Raw genomic sequence first — 13,849 nt, 5'->3', positions numbered from 1 at the left:
TGTAGTGGGGGAACCTTTGACCACAGGGCACATCCTCAGAATAGAGGGGTGTCCCTTTAGAACAGAGATAAGGAGGAATTTCTTTGACTGGTGGCAAATCTATGGAACTCATTGCCATACGAATGGTTGTGGAGACAAAGTCATTGAGTATATTTAAAACAGAGGTTGATAGGTTCTTGATTATTAAGGATGTCAAAGGTTACAGGAAGAAGGGAGGAGAATGGTGGTGAAATGGGTAATTAATCAGCCATAATGGAATGGTGGAACAGGCTCAATGGGCCAAATGGCCTGATTCTGCTCCTATATCTTATGGTCGTAATGCTCTTATTGCAAATACTTCTGGTGTGTTTTTTCTCTACACCTCCTTTAATGCCAATCATTGCTTTCAATTGCAATTCTGAATCTAACTTTCTCTATGTTTTTGTTCAGCTCATGTCATCCATTTCATGTTATCTTCTTGTACACTGTTTTTCATTAGAGTCATAGAGAAGTACAGCACAGAAACTGCTGAGCATTTAAACTGCCTACTCCTAACGACCCGCACTGGGACCATCGACCTTCATACCCCTACCATCCATGTACCTATCCAAACTTCTCATAAGCTATTTAATCAAGCTCACATGCAACTCTTGTGCTGACAGCTCAATCTATACTCTCACAACCCTCTGAGTGAAGAAGTTTGTCCTCATGTTCCCCTTGAATTTTTCACCTTTTACCCTTAACCATGACCTCCAGTTAACCCAAACTCATTAACAGGGCATTTCTTTTTCAGCTGCCAGTATTGCCATACAATAAAAAACCCCCTGCAACATCTAAATCATCTGCATTGTGCTTCCCCTGGTCTACCTGTTGTCTTATTCTTCACTACATGAATTTCCTATATTCAACATCTCTCGCTGATGTTCGAAGACTCTGCATGTCAATTAAGCATTTTTCTAGCACTTATTTTGTCTCATGTGGTGGCAATGCTTTTTGCCTGGACTCCCTGCTTCCATAACAATGTGACGCCTCATCTGTGAACCCTTCAAATCTTCAAAACTGTAGTGTTATTGCCTACTAACATTATAGCTCCATTAGAACATTGTCAATGGATTCTCCATGCTTCTGGTTGTGTGTAAAGAAATTGAAAGGGGCAATTGTTCCATCACTAAGTCTTTGCAATGCGCTGGCAACACATCTGATATTTTATCCAGGGATTCATATGCGGGCAGGTTGGTAAGGTGAAATACTTTCTCTATGACGAGAGATACGATAACAATACACTGCTGTCAACACACCTGCGCACCCAGAGGCTGCCTTCATCATCGTCGGTGACTTTAATCGAGTGTCGCTGATGGAAGTCCCTCCGAAGTTTTGTCAGCACATCCAGGTGAGCACTCATAGAGGTAAGACACTTGGCCACTGTTACACTCCCTTCCGCAACACTTACGAAGCTCTCTTTTGCCCAGATTTTGGAAAATCAGATCACTCTTTGATCCTGCTTTTGCCGATGTACAGGCAGAAGCTGAGAAGAGACACGGCCACAGTTAAAACTGTCCACTGTTGGACCAACCAGTCGGTCTCCATGCTGCAGGACTGCTTCAATAACGTTGACTGGAATGTCTTCCATGATGAGGATGTCTCCAAGTTCACGGATGGAGTCACGTGCTTCATCCGGAAGTGCATCGATGATGTTGTCCCCCAGAAGTTGGTCAGGGTCTTCCCGAACCAGAAATCCTGGATCAATAGCTCCATGCGAGCAGCACTTACTGCATGACATAGAGCTTGCATTGCTGGCAACCAGCAGGAGATCAAGAAAAACAGCCACGATCTGCGCAAATCTATCAAGGCTGTGAAACAATAAACAGGAACAAGATTCCCAACGAATAGCACACCTGACTTGTGGTGAGGGCTGCATACCATCGCAGACTTCAAAGCCAAATGTAGTGGTACTATCAACATCGCGGCTTCTCTCCCAGATGAGCTCAATTGCTTTTATACTTGGTTTGATGTCACTAACTCTGAGCCTCCGAGGAAGGCCACCGCTATAACCTGCAACCTGGTCATCTCTGAGGCTGAGGTACGCAGATGTTTCCAACAGGTAGACAGTCGCAAGGCTGCGGGACCAAACAGCATCCCAGGGCGAGTACTCAGGCTGTGCACAACACAACTGACAGATGTGTTTACTGACATTTTTAATCTCTCCCTCTCCCAGTGTAGAGTGCCCTCTTGCTTCAAATTATCCACCATTGTCCCTGTACCAATAAAAGACCAAGTTAACATGCCTGAACGACTGGTGTCTTGTTGCACTCACCTCAATAATCTGCAAATGCTTTGAAAGGCTGGTCAAGGATTACAACTTCAGCTTGCTACCACCCAAAGTAGACCCCCTATAATTCGCCGACCGAGACAACTGATCGACAGACGACGCAATAGCCACTGCTCTACACACTGTCCTTGCACAACTGGAGAAGAAGGATGCTTATATGAGAATGCTGTTCTTGGACTCCAGTTCAGCATGCAACACCATAATTCCATCCCGATTCGACAGGGAGCTCGGAAACCTCGGCCTTGACCCTGCCTTGTGTAGCTGGATTCTGGACTTCCTGTCAGAATGCCGGCAGGTGGTAAGAGTGGGCTCCCTCACCTCTACCCCTCTGACTCTCAACACAGTAGCCCTTCAGCTCTGTGTACTGAGGCCCCTCCTTTACTCCCTGTATACCCATGACTGTGTCGGCACCCACAGCTCTAATCTGCTAATTACATTTGCTGATGACACTACATTGATTGGCCTAATCTCTAACAATAATGAGGTGGCCTACAAGGAAGGAGCCATCACCCTGACACAGTGGTGTCAAGAAAACAACCTCTCCCTCAATGTCGCAAAAACAAAGGAGCTGGTTGTGGATAACAGGAGGAATGGAGAAGGGCTAATCCCTATTGACATCAATGGATCTGGGGTTGAGAGGGTAAACAGCTTAAATTCCTCAGCATCCACATCACTGAGGACCTCACATGCTCTGCACATACGAGCTGTATGGTGAAAAAGGCACAACAGTACCTCTTTCAACTTGGTCGGTTGAGGAAGTTTGGTATGGGCCCCCAAGTCCTAAGAACTTTCTACAGGAGCACAATTAGGAGCATCCTAACTGGTTGCATCACTGCTTGGTATGGCAGTGATCCCCAACCACCGGGCCGTGGACTGGTACCGGGCCGCAAAACATGTGCTGCCGGGCCGCGAGGAAACGATATGATTTGGCGATATGAGTCAGCTGCACCTTTCCTCATTCCCTGTCACGCCCACTGTTGAACTTGAACGCACGCGATGTCATTACCCGTGCATCATCCATGTCAGCGCGGGAAGGAGATCAACTCCTCGAGCTTGCAAATGACGGCAGGCTGAAAAGTATATTTGATATAACATCTCTGACGGCATTCTGAATCAAATTCAAGGCTGAATATCCTGAGGTAGCCACAAAAGCACTGAAAACGTTGCTTCCATTTCCTACATACCTCTGCGAAGCAGGGTTTTCTGCAATGAATGCAAGGAAAACTAAATTGCGGAAAGGACAGGTGTGTTAAAGGGGCCTGAAGGATCATTGGGGACCCGTGACACCCCAACCCAAATCTATTCCAGCTGCTACCATCCGGTAAATGGTACTGCAACATAAAAGCCAGGACCAACAGGCTCCAGGACAGCTTCTTCCACCAGGTCATCAGACTGATTAACTCATGCTGATTTGAGTGTATTTCTATGTTACAATGACTGTTCTATTTATTATAACTTACTATGATTGCACATTTAGACAGATGTAACATAAAGATTTTTATTGCAATTCAATTCCATCTTGTTCTCTACTGTCATCAGCTCAATAAACAGTGTGGTCACTTCCCTTCACTGTCTCAATTCTTTGAACAAATTATCTGCATAAAAATCTTGTGTCTTTACTTGCTGCATCATGCCCTATTTCAATGGATTGAATGACTCCTGTTACACGTCCACATGTTGTCTCAATGGGAAAGGATTATGCTCAGAGGTAGCCTTTAACTTTCTCAGTATTCACAATACGCATTTCTGACACCATGTTTGATTATCTCTTCTTAAAATACTGGGAATAGCAATTCACACCAGATCAAATCCAACCAACCAACCAAAGTTTTGTTACACATGACACAAATGTTCCAATTTCTTCAAGGTGTTTCATGATGGGCTACAAAAAATTGTATCATTACCCTTTTTTTATATCTGACCACTCTATATTCATTTGTGATTTTGAAAATAGATGACAGTGTGTTAACAAAGTCCAGATAGATGACACAGTGTTAACAAAACTCTTAACGAGATGGCTAACAAACTACGTAGAGTTTAGAAAAAGGAGGAAACAGATGAACATTTGGGAATCATTAGAACATCTTCTGGATGTTTTTTTTTTACCTCCTTAGTTCCCTGTTTGAGAATTCTATTAAACAGCTGCACAGTCTTCTGAAGCAAGGTGTTGAACAGCCAGAGCTCACCATTTGTAGTTGTACAAACGGGAGGAAAGGTATCTTGCTGCCAGAGACTAAGAAGGTACAAGTAAGGTTCAAAAGCAGAACTCCAAAAGCGGCAATCTCCAGACCACTATGCGGAGACATGGATTGGAGTCATAGAGTCACAGAAAACTACAGCACAGAAACAGGCCCTTTGGCCCATCATGTCCATGCCAAAGCATTTAAACTGCCTAGTCCCATCGACCTGCACCCAGACCATAGCATTTTATACCCATCCAAAGTTCTCCTAAACCTAAATTGACTCCACCACTTCCACTGGCAGCTCATTCCACACTCTCACCACCCTCTGAATGAAGATTCCTCTCATGTTACCCTAAAGCATTTCACCTTTCACCTTTAACCCACAACCTCTAGTTGTCATTTCACCCAACCCAAGTGGAAAAAGCCTGCTTACATTTGCCCTATCTATACCCCCTCATACTTTCATATACCTCTGTCAAATCTCCCCTCAATCTCTATGTTCTAGAGAATAAAGTTCTAATGTATTCATTCTTTCCTTATAACTCTGGTCCCCCTTTTCTGTTTTATCCTTTCCTGTAGTCACTAATTACAACTGGAGCTCCTGTTGGGCAAAGGAAAAGCTTCAAAGATAACAGCAAAATCAGCCTGAAGAAATTCAACATTACAACTAAAAACTGGGAAGAGATTCCACTTAATCTTGATGCACCTAGTGGAATTATATTCAAGAGGGAGCTGTGACACATGAGAACGACCCCCACTGTGCTGTAGAGAACAAGTGGCAGCTGCAAAAGGAGAGGTTGAATAACAAAAAGACCCAACCATCAACCCCAGCCACCACTTACTCTTGCTTAGACTGCAATGTGGATCCTGGATCGGACTGTATAGTAACCTGAGAACCCACCAACAGACAACTCCTTAGGAGAACATCATACTCAACTTAATTTGCCTTAGTTTGCGGCAGAATTTGGATCATTCCCAAGGAAGATGGGATCTCTACACGCCAGGCAAGTTGCATCACAATGCGAACAGGACCATTATCCTCATGCATTGCTCTGTTACGAGGGCATATAGGAGTTTGGCAGCTTATAGGAAACTGATAGTAGAATCAGAAGGGAGTAAAGTTAAACTGGAATTAGAACATGGGATTTTAGTTTGAAGGGTATTGGAGAAGGGAAGGTGAATCCACAAGTGCAGAGCAAAGTCAGGTGACTAAGAACCAAAATGCATGAGGAAGATCTGGAATGTACAAGCATCAAAATGAACTCAGAAAACAGAGTCAGTATAAGGAGAAATGATAAGATCAAATTAATGGCTCTTTATCTGTATGTACACAACAGTTACAACAAAGCAGATGGGTTGGCGCTGCAAATAAAAATAAATTAAAGAGATGTGGTGTGATGGACATTCACTGTACATGGCCAGGAGGCCTTACTTTTTTTGCCAAGCTTAGCTTTATACACACTTCTGTTAATTCCCTCCCCCTCCCTTCCCCTATCCCTACGTCACTCTGCCCCCTCCCCCAGCTGCCTATCATCTCCCTCTTGGTTCCGCCTCTTTCTACTACCCATTATGTTTTCCCCTATTCTTTTTTCACCTTTCCTGCCTATCACCTCCCTGCCTCCCCTCTCCCACCCCTTTATCTTTCCCCTTACTGGTTTTTCACCTGGAACCTACCAGCCTTCTCCTTCCCACCCTCTCCCCACCTTCTTTATAGGGCCTCTGCCCCTTCCCCCTACAGTCCTGACGAAGGGTTCCAGCCCGAAACATTGACTGGTCATTTCCACGGATGCTGCCCGACCTGCTGAGTTCCTCCAGCGTGTTGTGAGTGTTACACAGCAGTTGACACTTGTAGAGATCAAAGAGTTGTTTTTGAGTTTTTTAAACTTTCAACCAATATTCTTTGTTCAACTTCTTGTCATAAAAGTGGGCCAGTCTTCAGTTTAGAATGTAAATTGCAGGCAATAATCAATCTGAAGTTCAAAGGACAGTTTTGCAAACAAACAGCGCTGTCTATAAGGCACAGACTGCTGGCCCACAGTATGGGTCTGGTCATAGTGTAAGACAATATGGTTATGTAATTGGACCTGCATCAAACCAGACAACAATGGCTAAGTTATTTATTTCATGGAAGCCTGCAGACCAGACTGATACTATCACTGAGAACATCAAGCATCTGAACTATCAATAGTTGGAAGATTTATGTACTCAGAAGGTCTCACAGCATTATACTTCGATGTCTGGGATATCTATCACCAATAGCTAATAGCTTTTACACCGTCCCTGTAAAAATGTATCTGAAAAAGATATCACACATACGCAAAGTCATCCAAGTGGCAAAAACAATATAAATGTTGGAGAGCAATCAGGATTTTTTGGAAAGGTCAAGGACCAGTAAGAAGGATGACAGAAAGTCTCGGTGAACTAGAATCTATTCCTCTGACTTCATCTTCTGTGATGCAAAATTTCTTTGATGGTAAGTTGTTATTATGTCTTTTTTGCTAATAGGAATTGTACCTGTGCTTTATGTTTTAGAAATGGTTTGTATTTTGGAAATCTTTTCTGAGATCCTCTGTGAGTTTTAAACGTGTTTTAAGAGTTTTATCTATTTAAACATGTATCACCAAAAATGAAATGGATTGTGTTTAAACTACTTTGTTAGCTGGAAGGGGCTCCTCCTTTGGTGGGGATGGAGGACCCACCGCTCAAATATTGGGTATTGGCAGCTATACTCACCATAAAGAATAAACAGGGAAGAGTAGTAAAACCTTGCTTTAGTGAAGGCACCTGTAGCTATGTAGCAATATCGAATAAGGCAGACAGAAAAGGAAAGGAGTTAGTGTATCTCTGTTGATCCAACTGGCAAAACCCAAATCACTACTGTAGCAACACCAAGATTACTTTCTTACTTTGCAATGAAATCGACTTTTTTGTTCTAATTGTAAACTTGTGCATATATTATGTTTAATTTGTTTTATCTCTTGTGAATGCTGCTTATATAATGCTCCGTGCCTGTGATACAACTGTGAGTTAGCTTGTTATTGCACCTGCGCATACGCATATGGTACTGGTGTATATGACAATGAAGTGGACTTGATAAGGGGTGAGGTCATTACAGTGGTGAGTAAGGACATTGGCTAAGAAGCTCAAACACATAATCAGTCGAAGTGGAGGAAAGAAATAGTAAGGAAAGGAAGTCATTTATGGGACTAACATACAGGTCCCAAAAGTAACTATAGTGTAGAACAGCGTATAAATCAACAAATAAAGAGGGCACATCATGACTACTGCGATAGTTATTGGCAACTTTAATCAAAATATAAATTTGATATATCAAATCAGTGAGGGTAGCTTTGAGGGTGAATCAAAGTGTATTTATAATTATTAATTTTTAGAGCAAAATACTGAGGAGCCAACCAAGGAAAAAGCCAGGTGGCATCTACTTATCAGGTGTCCCCAACCTTTTTTGTACCACCGACCGGCCGACTGGGGGTGGGGGTGTTGTTCAAGTTGGGTTAAACTCACCTCAACATGTCCTGTACATTTAGGGTTGCCAACCTTCTCACTCCCAAATAAGGGACAAAAGTAGCAGTCAAATCCCGGGACACTTTACTCCGGGAAAAACTACGATGACCATGAAGCCTTGTGTGTACATGTCGATTTTTTTTCCCACAAATCGGTTTTGCCTTCATCTTCCCGACTGTACATACATTATTTCTACTTTATATGGGCTGTGTACTTATCATATTATTCCTGCTTTTACTATAGGTTAGTGTTATTTTCATTTTTATGTGTTATCTGGTATGATTTGGTAGGTTATGTTTTGGGTCTGGGAACGCTCAAAAATTTATCCCATATAAATGAATGGTAATTGCTTCTTCACTTCACGCCATTTTGGCACGAAAGGTTTCATAGGAACGCTCTACCTTAGCAGGGGAAATACGGGACAAGGGCGGTCCCGTATGGGACAAACCAATTTAGCCCAATGTACGGGATGTCCCGGCAAATATGGGACAGTTGGCAACCCTATGTTCAAGTTCAAGAGTGCGTGACAGGGAATGAGGAAAGGCGCAGCTGACTCACATCGTTTCCTCGCGGCCCGGTAGCACATGCTTTGTGGCCCGGTAGTTGGGGACTGCTGTGCTATATGGCAGGATTAATTAATGATCTCACATTAATTGATCCAAGAGTAGCACATATGTAGAATTTCAAATTCAGTTTGAGCGTGAGAAATCTGGACCAAGAGTATCTTAAACATAAGCAAAGATAATTGCAATGGCATGAGGACAGAATTGGCTAAATTAGGCTGATATAAACTTGATTAAAGACTAAGATGGCAGACAAAGAAATATCTCAGAAATTTCAGAACATACATGTTGAGGGCTTGATGAGGAACATACATCCGAAGTGGCTTATTGAAGAAGATAAAGGTCAGAGACACATAGAAGACTATTACAGTACTGCAAATATTAATGGGGGTGGACGTATTTGTTTCTGGAATAGTCCAAGAGGAGAAGCAGCAAATGTTTTACATTCTGCATTTCCTGAAAATATTCAGTAAGTGCCACATCAGAAGCTAAATAGAATTAGGTTTATAATCACTGTCCAAAATGACATGAAATTTGCTAAGTTGTGGCACCAGATCAGTAGAAGACATAAAAATTAGTAAAATTTTTAAAAATAAAAAACAGACAAGAGAAAATCTGCAGATGTTGGAAATCTGAGCAACACACACAAAATGCTGGAGGAACTCAGCAGGCTAAGCACAGTCGATGCTTCGGGCCGAAACCCTAAAATAAGTTTTGCAAAATTCAGAGGAATGATGGGTTTAGAGTAATGGAGTCATTGAACACTACAGCACAGAAACAGGCCTTTCAGCCCAAAACGTTAATCTGCCTAGTCCCATCGACCTTCGCCCAGACCATACCAACAGGCCTCCAGGCAGAGGCAACCATCTACAACCACACTCTGGCTTCTTCCATGAAAATAATGTCTAATTCAATCTACTACTTCATCATAAATGCCAAGTGATTGAACCTTCTTGACTAACCTCCCAAGCAGGACCTTGTCAAAGCCCTCCCTAAGGTCCATGCAGACAACATCCACTGCATTGCCAGCATCAACTTTCCTGGTAACTTGCTTGAAAGATTGGTTAGACCTGACTTACTATGCAAATAGCCATAGTAATTATCCTTAATCAGTCCCTGTTTATACAAATACTTATATATCCAGTCCTTAAAATACTTTTCAATAACATTCCACTGCTGATTCACCATCCTATAATTTCCTGTCTTATTCTTAGAGCATTTCTTAAACAACGGAACATTAGCTAACCTGCAATCTTTCAGCATCTCTCCTGTGGCAAAGGATGTTTTAAATATCTCTGTTAGGGACCCTGCAATTTCTGCACTAGTCCCCCACAGGGACTGAGGGAACACCTTGCCAGGCCCTGGGGATTTATCCACCTTAATTTGCTTCAAGACATCAAATACTTCCTCCTCTGTAATCTGTACAGGGTCCATGACCTCACTGCTGCATTTCCTCAGTTCTATAGACTCTGAATCCATCTTCCAAGTAAATACGCCCTTTGCTATCCTTTTGCTCTTAATATATCTGCAGCAGACCTTAGGATCCTCCTTCATCTTGTCTGCTAGAGCAACCTCTTATTTTCTTTTAGCCCTCCTGATTTCTTTCTTAAGTGTTCTCTTGCATTTCTTATACTCCTCAAGTGCCTAATTTGTTTCTGCCTGCCAATACCAACTATGCACCTCTTTCTTTCTCTTAACTAAGTCCTCAGTTTCTCTCAAAAACCAAGGTTTCATAAACCTGACAGGAACATACAAACTCTGTCCTCCCAAAATTTCACTTTTGAAAGCCTCCATTTTTACCAAGTACACTTTTGCCAGAAGACAATCAATCCCAATCCACACATGCCAGATCCTTTCGATACCGTCAAAATTGATCTTTGTCCAGTTTAGAATCTCAACCTGAGGACTGGACCTATCGTTTGCATAGTTATCTTCAAACTAATGGCATTATGATCACTAGTTGCAAAGTGTTCTCTTACACAAACTTCTGTCACCTGTCCTATCTTGTTACCTAATAGGAGATCCAGGATCACAATCTCCAGTTGGGATTAAGGAGACTTTTCTGAACACATTTGACAAACTCTTTCCCATCCAGCCCTTTTACAGTATGGGAGTCCCAGTCAATATGTAGAAAATTAAAATCACCTACTATCACAACCTTATGTTCTTTGTAACAAATTTGCTCCTCTAAATCCCGTGGACTGTTGGGTGGTCTATAACATAATTCCATTAACATGGTCATACCTTTCTTATTCCTCAGTTCTACCCATAAAGCCTCTCTGGATGAGCTTTCCAGTCAGTCCTGACTGAGCACGGCCGTGACATTTTCTCTGACTAGCAATGCCACCCCACCCACTTTAATTCCTCTTGCTCTATCACATCTAAAACAATGGAACCCTGGAACATTGAACTGCCAGTTCTACCCCTCCTGCAACCCAGTCCCACTAATGACTACAATATCATAATTCCATGTGCTGACCCATGCCCTGAGCTCGCCCACATTTCCCACAATACTCTTTACGTTGACATATACACAATTCAGAATATTAGTCCCATCATGCTTGACCTTTTGACTCCTGACTGTGTATGTAGGCTTAACAGCACCTTTCTCCACAACCACTCCACTATCCGTTCTGGCACTCTGGTTCCCATCCCCCTGCAACTCTGGTTTAAACATTTCAACCCCACCGTGCAACACTAGCACCCTTATCTGCTAGGATATTAGTCCCCCTCCAGTTCATATGAAAACTGACCCTTCTGTACAGGTCCCTGGAAGAGAATACAATGATCCAAAAACCTTAAGTCCTCCCTCCTACACCAACTCCTTAGCTACATGTTAAACTGTATGATCTTTCCGTTTTGGGCCTCACTAGCATGTGGCATGGGTAACAATCCTGTGATCACGATCTTGGAGGTCCTGTCCTTTAACCTAGCACTTAATCCCCTGAATTCACTTTGCCTGACCTCGCTCCCCATCCTACCCATGTCATTGGTGCCGACTTGGACCACGACCTCTGGCTGCTTACCCTCCCATTTAAGAATGCTGTAGACTCGTCCGAGATGTCCCTGACTCTGGAACCTGGGAGGCAATAAACCTTCTGGTAATCTCGTTCTCACCCACAGAACCTACTTTCTGTCCCCTTAACCCTATCATTACAGCTCACCTCTTTTCCTCCTTCCCTTCTGAGCCACAGATCCAGACTCAATACTAAAAATCTGCTCGCTGCAGCTTCTTCCTGCTAACTCTTCCCCTCTAACCATATCCAAAGCAGTATACTTATTATTGAGGGGAACAGACAAAGGCATACCATGCACTGCCTGCCTGTTCCCTTTCCCTGCCGTGACAGTCACCTAAGTACCTGCGTTCTGCAACTTTGGGGTGACTATTTCTCTGTAGCTTCAATATATCACCTCCTCATTGTCCTGTATGAGCCAAAGGTCATCAAGCTGCAGCTCCAGTTCCTTAACATGGTCTCTAAGCAGCTGCAGCTCGATGCATTTCATGCAGATGTAGTTATCAGGGAGACTGGAGGTCTCCCGAAGTCTCTGCATTTTACACAATCAGAATCAGTTTTATTATCACCGGCATGCGACATGAAATTTGTTAATTTAGCATCAGCAGTTCAATGCAATACATAATATAGCAGAGAGAGAGAAAAAAATAATAAATAAAATAAAACAATAAATAAACAAGTAAATCAATTACATATATTGAATTGATTATTAAAAAATGTGCAAAAACAGAAATACTGTATATTTAAAAAAATGTGAGGTAATGTCCAAAGCTTCAAAGTCCATTTAGGAATCAGATGGCAAAGGGAAAGAAGCTGTTCCTGGATTGCTGAGTGTGTGCCTTCAGGCTTCTGTACCTCCTACCCGATGGTAACAGTGAGAAAAGGCCATGCCCTGGGTGCTGGAGGTCTTTAACAATGGACGCTGCCTTTCTGAGACACTGCTCCCTAAAGGTGTCCTGGGTACTTTGTAGACTAGTGCCCAAAATGGAACTGACTAGATTTACAACCTTCTGCAGCTTCTTTCGGTTCTGTGCAGTAGCCCCTCCATACCAGACAGTGATGCAGCCTGTCAGAATGCTCTCCATGGTACAACTATACAAGAAACACACCACTAAATCTGACCCATTCCCAGTGTACTATGTACTAACAGAGAGAAAAAAAATTACTGGCAATTACTTAGAACCTGCACCTGCGCTTGTCCAAGCCTGTCGAGCAAAAGCTATAGCACCCTAATACCGCTGCATTCCAACAGCTGCTGCTCCACTTACACGCCCTTTCTTTTTATTGGTTCGAACAGTGACTCACCCCCGATGACACTTGCAGTTTTCAAATGGCTCCCACCCTGCAAGCTTTTGGAATTGTTGAGCGTAGGTCTTCAGGCCCCTGTACCTGCCTCCTGTAGTGAAGAGAAGAGGACATGTCCTGGACGGTGAGGGTCCTTAATGGTGGATGCCGCCTTCCTGCCTCTTGAAGAAGTCCTCAATGGTGGGGAGTACTGTGCCCATCACAAGCATGAGAAGATCCGGAGATGCTGGAAATCCAAACCAACACACAGAAAATGCTGGAGGAGCTCAGCAGGCCAGGCAGCATCTATGGAAGAGAGTAAACAGTGAATGTTTTGGGCCAAGACCCTTTATTGGGACTGGAGAGGAGAAGTCAGATTGAGAAGGTGGGGGGAGGGGAGGAAGAAATACAAAGTGGGAAGTAATGCGTGAAACTGGAGGCGGTGGGGGGGAGGTGAAGTAAAGTTGACTGGTGAAAGGGATAAGGGCAGGAGAAGCGGGAATCTGATAGGAAAGGACAAGACCATAGAGAAAAGGGAAGGTGGAGGAGCACCAAAGGGAGGTGATGGGCAGGTAAGGAGATAAGGTGAGAGAGGGAAACAGGAATAGGGAATGGTGAAGGAGTAGGGGGTGCAATTACCAGAAGTTTGAGTCTTCTGTCCTCTCCTACCTCCATCTTCTTACTCTGACTTCCCCTCTTTCTTTCCAGTCCTGATGAAGAGTTTCAGCCTAAGATGTCGACTGTTTACTCTTTTCCATAGATGCTGCCTGACCTGCTGAGTTCCTTCAGCATTTAGTGAGGATTGTGCCCATACTGGAGCAAGACAACATTCTTATCTAGTGCAATAAGCATAAAGGTTTATTGCACCAAGTAAGAATATACCAGGAGAGAGGTGATATATCAGTACGTAAATAGATAAAACAAGAGTTTAAATAAACAAGTTACTTTTGGATTAACAATCAGTAACCAGAGGGA

General features: G+C 43.1%; 1 protein-coding gene across 1 annotated transcript in view; it reads right to left on the bottom strand.

The window, feature by feature from the left end:
• The window catches only part of LOC140202159 (muscarinic acetylcholine receptor M3-like), a 151,951-nt gene extending 139,026 nt beyond the window's left edge, over window positions 1-12,925 (bottom strand). Inside the window, exon 1 of the mRNA XM_072267029.1 lies at window positions 12,896-12,925. The gene's annotated coding sequence lies outside the window, so the exon portion shown is untranslated. The remainder of the gene's footprint in view (window positions 1-12,895) is intronic.
• Window positions 12,926-13,849: the final 924 nt, after the last annotated feature.

Source organism: Mobula birostris, chromosome 8, assembly GCF_030028105.1.
Source record: "Mobula birostris isolate sMobBir1 chromosome 8, sMobBir1.hap1, whole genome shotgun sequence".
Taxonomy (NCBI): domain Eukaryota; kingdom Metazoa; phylum Chordata; class Chondrichthyes; order Myliobatiformes; family Myliobatidae; genus Mobula; species Mobula birostris.
Note: the sequence above shows the minus strand (reverse complement) of the source record. Positions and strands in the feature narration are given on the sequence as shown.